This window comes from Lagopus muta, chromosome 4 (assembly GCF_023343835.1).
Source record: "Lagopus muta isolate bLagMut1 chromosome 4, bLagMut1 primary, whole genome shotgun sequence".
In the NCBI taxonomy this organism is placed as follows: domain Eukaryota; kingdom Metazoa; phylum Chordata; class Aves; order Galliformes; family Phasianidae; genus Lagopus; species Lagopus muta.
The window spans coordinates 47,675,918-47,683,477 of NC_064436.1; the positions used below are offsets into that span (position 1 = coordinate 47,675,918).

Sequence of the window (7,560 nt, forward strand, 5' to 3'; positions counted from 1 at the left end):
TAAAATGTTTGTGATCATTTGTAGGAAATCTAGATCACTACCAATTTTTAGTTGTAAACATCAAGAACATCTTTGCAGTGGCTGTTATTTAGCTGCTTGATATACATACACAGAGACAAAGAACACTTTTCAAGCCAGACGGTTAAATTCCTAACAGGAAAAATCTTTTAGTTTCACTGTTTCGTTTGGATGATACGCACTCGTTATCTGAATTTACACAGTATATCTGAGTTTGAATTCTCTAATCAGAGTTATCAATAGATGAAAAAAGAATATATAAATGTAGTTTTGGGTTTTTTTTTTCTTTTGCTTGTGTATTTGTTTATTTAACAAGAATTTCCCTTTCTTATGAGCTCTTCAACATCTATTTTAGGATGGGATGACTCACAGTCCAGAGTTCCCATTTCTCACTCAGAGAATCTGGGTGACAGCTCAGAATAAACACAGAACTCCCAGATGGCTATGGGTAGGTGAGGTGAGTTCAGTCTGCCAAAATTCAATACATTCAGAGAAGTGGATTCATGAAACTATATAACAAAGGATTCCAGATCTATCTAATGTTCTCAACAAATTTCTATTGCAGTCAGGTATACAAGCAATTTTTCAAAGCAAGTAGATATTTTCTTTTGACTTGAAAAAGAAAAATATGTTGTACTGTTCTGGTACTATAGCTTATCTGAACTATCTCCTGTGGCTCCTTTTTAGAAACGCATGCAAACATGGAGACATACAGTTCATATCTAGCACCAGCATTCTGTAGGTGACAATATGAAGAACATGTATGATTCTTTGTCCTTACAAGTCTCCATAGCATCCACAGGTTTTCAGCTCTGTAGATTTCCTGAGTCTAATGCATTATGCTTATTTAGTAGCATTTACAGGATATTCTGTTGAAATGTTTGCTCAGTCTATTCTGTACTCCTGTAAAACTCATTCATCCAAAATTCCCTGGCAAAAAGTTCCATAGATCTTCCAGCCATAATTTAAAGAAATATCTCTTGACCGCCCTAACTCTCTCATCCTCTTTATCTGATGGTGTTTAATTTGTATACTGGAAGAAGTAGTGAGCAGTCAGTCCATATAGTCTCTAAATCGTATTTCCTCCTAACTCATCTATTAGCCTGTTAAACAGCCTTTTAAGGAAGTTATTCCATATTGTGCTTGTTGACCATCTCTGAAGCTTTGCCAACTACTCCATTTTGTTTTTAAGCAGGTTAGAATAGCACACAGGAATTGAGGAGTACATAAGCTGTGAATTTGTAGAGTAGCATAATTATGTTTTTTTCTTTTTCTTTATTCCTTGATGGTTTAAAATATATTATTTATTTTTCCAGAGCAATTAAACACGAAGATGATACTGTCATCTGTCACAAACATGAAGACTTACTCCAACAACCAGCAGTGCAGATCCTATCATTTTATGTGTGAAGTTGGATTTGTTTTCTTCCAGGTATATTACTTTATTCCTATTAATTTCATTTGTTGTTTTATTATCCAATCATTTTATAAGGTCAAGCTGCAATTCTTTATGGTCAGCTTTCATGCTGCCTTGACATTTGCATTGCTTTGTTGTGTGCAAATATGGCCACCTCACTGCTCACTACATTTTCAGGTTACTTATAAGTATGTTGAATGTTATAAATCCCAATCTCCATGGAATACTATTGGCAACTTTCCTATACGTGAGATGTAATGATTTGCTCCTACATTTTAACCATCTATTTACCTATTAGGACCTACAGTTTCTGTTGCTTAATATTCCCACAAGTGTTTTGCATGTAACTTTATGAGATGCCTGTTGAAATTTTAAGCATATTGACAGTATTATTCTTATCCATAAATATTTTGATCCCTTAAAAAAAACACAAAAAACTTTGTATCATAGAACTTCCTAAGATTATATGATTCCTTCTGCAGAAACCACATTATTTCCAGGTTGTTTACATTCATGTAGGACTCAAATAACTCTATATAAACATACTCTTCATTAATTTACCTGCAGGTTTATGGTCTATGCTTCCCTAGATTCACCTGGAATGTTTCTTTTTAAGGATTATCACCACATTCTCAAGTCTTCCAGTGCTAAGAGATATAGTACATCTCTAACAATACTATTTCATCCTTGTACTGTTGGACTTTGGGTGAATATCATGAAATCTTGGCCATTTAGACTACTGCTGTTTACCATGATCATCCCCAATTGATACTGTTACTTCAATTTCAGGTAGATTATCTGTTAAATGCCAGTTCCTAGTCCCCCCAAAATGTATAGTATAGAAAACTCCCCAGGTTATTCAATACTGAACACTAAGGCAAAAACTTCGTGTCCTCTGAAATGGTGTGGTCCTCTGTAAATTTTATGACTCCGTGGATCCAAGATTACTTTGTGGCTTTTTTTGCTGTTAGTTTTCATGGTTTATGTTAGATTATAGCTTACATTAAATTTTGTTTGAACCTAAGGAAAAAGCCACCCAAAAGTAGTCTACTCGTGGAATTTAGTTCGAATTTGAAAGTTGGCATCTGAGAGTAATTCACTGTCATAATGCAAAGAGCAATCTTTTGACTAAGAAAACATAAGTCTTTTCATGTCACTAGAAGGAAATTAGTGCTCCAGAAAGTTGAAGAGGACCTACCTATTGAATTTAAAACTAGTTAAAGATGTATTTTTAATCACATGATATACAATTGCTTCACTTAGCAATAAAGTTTGTGGCTTTTTGATTCATTTTCAGTAGGACTGACTACTCAGATTAGCTTAAGAACATTCTGATGTATTTGACAAGAGACAGGAAAATAAAGATATGTACCCAGGAAAAAAAAAAAGGAGAAAAGTAAAGAAATAAATTGAATTTGACTAGCTATTAAAAGAAACAAAGCTTTTCTTTTAAACTCAGCATGAAATGTTTTTCAGTATCTCCCTTTACAATTGTGCATTATATTTGGTAAGATGTTACTTTCAATTCATATTCAGGACACATTTTAACAGACTGACTATCTAGTTGATTTTGTGTGTGCAAGATATAATCCTATGATGAATTATGAATCCTCTCTCTCCTTCAGGGTTTGTTTTCTGATTTTTTTTTCTTACTTTTAAATATTTATTATAAATGGACTTGGAGAAAAACATAGAAATGTCAGCTGTGATAATCTTTTTTTTTCATGCTAGGGAGGCCCTAGAATGCAAGTCATCTTTTACATCCCTCTTGTGTCATTGCTATTGCCCTTTGGAGTGCCTTGGAGATGACTGAAGTATTTTCTCACCTTCCCAATCATTTTTAGTCAACATGGTTTGCTCTTTTACATCCTTGTCATTTCTTGTGGTTGCTAGGTAATGTAGGGGCAAAAGCTGGAACCCTTGGGAATAGGAGTGCTAGGACCAGTGCCAGAACTACCTCTGCTCTGTAATGGAATAATATGTGCTATCAGCTACTCTTGGGAAGCTGTCACCTAAAAGTATTTTCACTTAGAACTTTCCCAGTGTCCTTAAGTGAAAGTTCATGCTTTTTCTTAAGAAAAAGAAGTGATGAATCTTGATGTTCTGGCCTCAGAAAGAAATAGAAAAACAACATAAGATGAAATTGAATAAGAACATTGATCTATCTTCTGAATTAATTCCTGCCATTCTCTTACAGAACTGTTTGCATTTGATTGATCATAGTATCTGACAGGTTAAATTGGACAAGTTCACTGACATTTCTGAAGCTATGAATCTTTATAGTTGCTCTGAATTTGGCATAGAACTAGTGCAGGTTTTCATTTGAGCAACCAAAGCTTTGAATCTCAGTAATTGGAATGACTTCAAGGAGGATGTCTTGCAGGTTGTTTTCTTCAGGAGGAAAAATCAAATATTTCCTTGAAAAAAATCAGTTTGTTCATGAGCCTAGTTTCCTCAAGCTCAGGAGAAACCTACAGCCAGAAGAAACATCCCAGTTTATGATTAAAACCTCTGCCTGATGAGTGCTTAGAATTAAAGTTTTACTTGTAGAATAGAACTCAAGTTTTATATTCTGTTTAGTTGCTGTTTTTAGGTTATAGTGATGACTAAGGTTATGGTTTCTTGGTCCATGTACTTGTTTAAGAGCAGCTGTTATGATGGCACCTCAATGTCAGTGGCAAATTCAACATAATCTTATGAAGGAAGAACAAGCAACAAGCAGCCATAACGTGATCTGGATCTGGACTCTAAAATGGACTCTTGATATAATATATCCTTGTCATACAGGTTGATTTTTCAAACACACAAACTTTAAACAAATAAAATGTACTCGGAGCATGGTCTCTTTCTTTTCTTTTTCATAGGCCAACGGATAGTCACACATTATCATTCCTTAAAACTGTCCAAGAGGAAATTTAGGTAATGCTTTACTTCAACAGTTTCCCCAGTCTGTAATCTCAGTAGCTGAGATAGGTATTGTTTTCTAACTCTATTTTACATGGTTGTGCATTACACTACATCTTACGGTTGCAAAGGAAAACTCCCAAATGCTATGAAGACAAAAGTAGTCATTTAAATTCAGCCTTTTATAAAGTATCTGAGGAATTGCTAGAAAGGAAATACACTGTGATGTTCCTTTCTGATGTGTAAGACGAGTCCAAATCTAAAAAAGATTAATTTTTGCAAAAAGTCAGGCTTTTGAAATGAGACTATAGGAATCAAAAGCTGAGGAAGAGATCAAATGCAAACTCAGCTTTCTGTGGGCACCAACAGACCTGGTAATAATACTGCATTCTACAAAGTAAATTTAACAACTACTGTTGAGTAGTTAGCTGAATAAACAAAGATCCTGAAGCATGCTTATAGGAATTGCTTATAGTTCTCTTACCAATTATTTCAATCTGTACAGCTCTATCAATGAATTGATTGATTATTCACAAACTGAAGCTATTATAATCACAGATAATTATTAGAACACTTACTTTGATTTTATTTATTTATTTATTTACAGAATATTCAATTTCCCTAATGGAGAAGCTAAAGATCACATTTACAGAAAAAAGTACCAGCCCTCATTTAGATCCAACTGAAATTTGACAGAACAGGAGTGTCTTAATTTCTATAATGATTTCTCATGATAAACTTTTTATAATCTTCGTATTGTACAAAGAGATCCTTAAGAAAAGTTAGTACTTCTCTCTTATGATAAACTGATGATATTCTGGCTGTGATTTTTTTCGTTAGAAATATTATTTGTGAGTAGTTGAGCTCCAGCAACTTGTAGTTTTGAGTGGAACTAATCTTCAATCAAATACAACCAAGTACCTAATGTATATGTTATTTTACCAAAATTCACTCTCTTATTTTTATTAATTGTATTTGTTTCTAAATGCCATCCTGTCTGCTCTTACATTTGGAAGATATTTAAATTGTCTGTTTCAACTGCTGTAATGAATCTTTCAAATAAAGCATCTACTGAAAAAAAAAAAAACCTTCCCCTCATAGTGTTGTTAAAAGAAGCAGGTGTTTGCTTTGTAACCTTTTCTCTGTGAAGTGATTAGCTCTAAACAATATCCAGTCTTTGTGTGTGTGTTTATGAATAGTTTTTCTTTTTGATCAATGATATTTTATGTTTCTTTTTTAATTATCTTATTATTTATTTTTTTTTGCTATTGTCAAGCTTCTTCATTATTTCTGTGTCAAAGATAAAAAAAAATGCAAAAAATCTTTGGAGAAGACTGGTAGAGATGGCATTGATCTATTTAATTCCCAAAATTGCATATTGGAGAAGTAGGTTCTACAGCTTATATGAACCATGCTGTGTAAGAACGAAGATCTGATCCACAAAGGTAATTATGTGTCTAACTCACTGATGCCAGTGGGATGCAGATGTTTATAAGTGAATTATATGTAACAGTCCTTCATCTCTTGTATTTATATACATATACAAATATATATATATTTGTAGTCACTAAATGATTGGAAGGAAAACAACTTTCTCCCTTGAGTATGGAAAAAGTTGGAAAAGTATTTGCTTGAACACTTCTGAAAGCTTCCATTGCAGACTATTGTATGTTGCAGCATCAGTTGTAAAGCAGGCTAGCAGGAAACAACAGGTGAACATGGCAACATGGGAAAGGAAAAGCAGAATAGAGTACTGTAATAAACCTCCCCATATGCAGCATCTTGAGTTAAGGAAAGAGAAGCCTAAGGGAATTAACATTTTTCTCAAATGCCATAAAATGTTTTTCCAGCATCTAACCAAACTCTACAGTTTGGTTCTATTTTCATGCATAGTACGGCTTAGCAAAGAACATCTCACATAGGTTAAGCAAAGATGACGTACTTTCTTGTGGCCATAATTAAGAAAAACAAAACAAATATAGAGCTGGGCATATAGCTAGACAGGCAGATGAGTAGGCACAGAACAGAGCTCAGCTCAGTGCCCGTGAATTATAACCATCCAAAAATGTAACTTCTGATTCCAGGGAACACATCATTCCCCAATGCAATTCTTGTTGTAACTCTGCTACAAAATCCACACTAACTCACAAGACCTCAGCTTTGAAATTGAGCCCACAAGGCACAGATTCGTCTTCCACATAGCATATATATATGTATAACTGTGCAAAGAAAAACAATTTCCAATCCTTGGAGACATATTGTACTTACTTAAATATTTCTTACATGTTTCCAGAGTTGTCTCCCTGGAAACTGGAATTTCAGCTTGTCTACTTATCCATTTCATCCAAGCTCAGGTTGTTCTGGAATTCATTAGCAAGTTGAGGTGCCAGTAGCTCTGGCAGCTTCACATCATTAGCATGCTAGCAAGTGTGAAGTAGAAAAATGTATACAATTTTCTGCTTGTTCTCTTATTTGTCCTGCTGGAGAAGTGAGTAGATAAAAGTCACAATAATATTAGCTTTTGAATTCATTAACACTCACATATAAGGAAAGAGTTGCAGATAAACACTGACCTGGAAGAGCTGGGTTTATATGTCAGATGAGGAAAAATTGAAGTGGTGAGAAAACTTCCCAATTCTGACATTTATTATATTACATAACTGAATTATCAGTGCATTTCAAGAATGTTTGCATTTCTCTACATTATTGTACCTGTGTACACATCAACAGATTAACATGTTATAACTGAACTTTTTTTTTTTTTAAATCTTAGATATGTTGTGTTCAGAGTAATAGAAGGGATAGTAAATGAAATTTCCAGATTGATAAAGTTTGTGGATAGATTATCAAACAACAAAACAACAAAAAAATCTACTATAATCTATTTTGTATTCTTGCTGATTCCTTATACCATGATTTCCCCAAGTGCTCTAAAATTTAGAGAATAACTATATCATAATAACAGAAGTGACAGAAATATACATTTTTGTGATGTTTAAATTCCTCTTGAAAATAAAGGGTTAAATGTGTACCGCATTCCATTTCTTATCCTAAAGCATCCATTATTTACTTATGGGTCACTAAATGAACTATAAACATTTCACCATTTGGTGTAGCAATTAGAGAGTACTGAATTTAAAAGTCCTTCTGTAAAAAGTGATATATTGTACTTAACATTGTTGATCCTCTGCCTGTTTATGAACTTAGTTTATGATGCTTTG

At 33.7% G+C, this 7,560-nt stretch overlaps 1 long non-coding RNA gene across 1 annotated transcript; it reads left to right on the top strand.

Annotated features, from left to right (window-relative positions):
* The first annotated feature begins 374 nt into the window (after positions 1 to 374).
* Positions 375 to 5,330, top strand: LOC125691970 (uncharacterized). The gene is made up of 3 exons (XR_007376380.1): positions 375 to 475; positions 1,335 to 1,450; positions 4,947 to 5,330. It is a non-coding gene; the product is annotated as an uncharacterized LOC125691970 (long non-coding RNA).
* Positions 5,331 to 7,560: the final 2,230 nt, after the last annotated feature.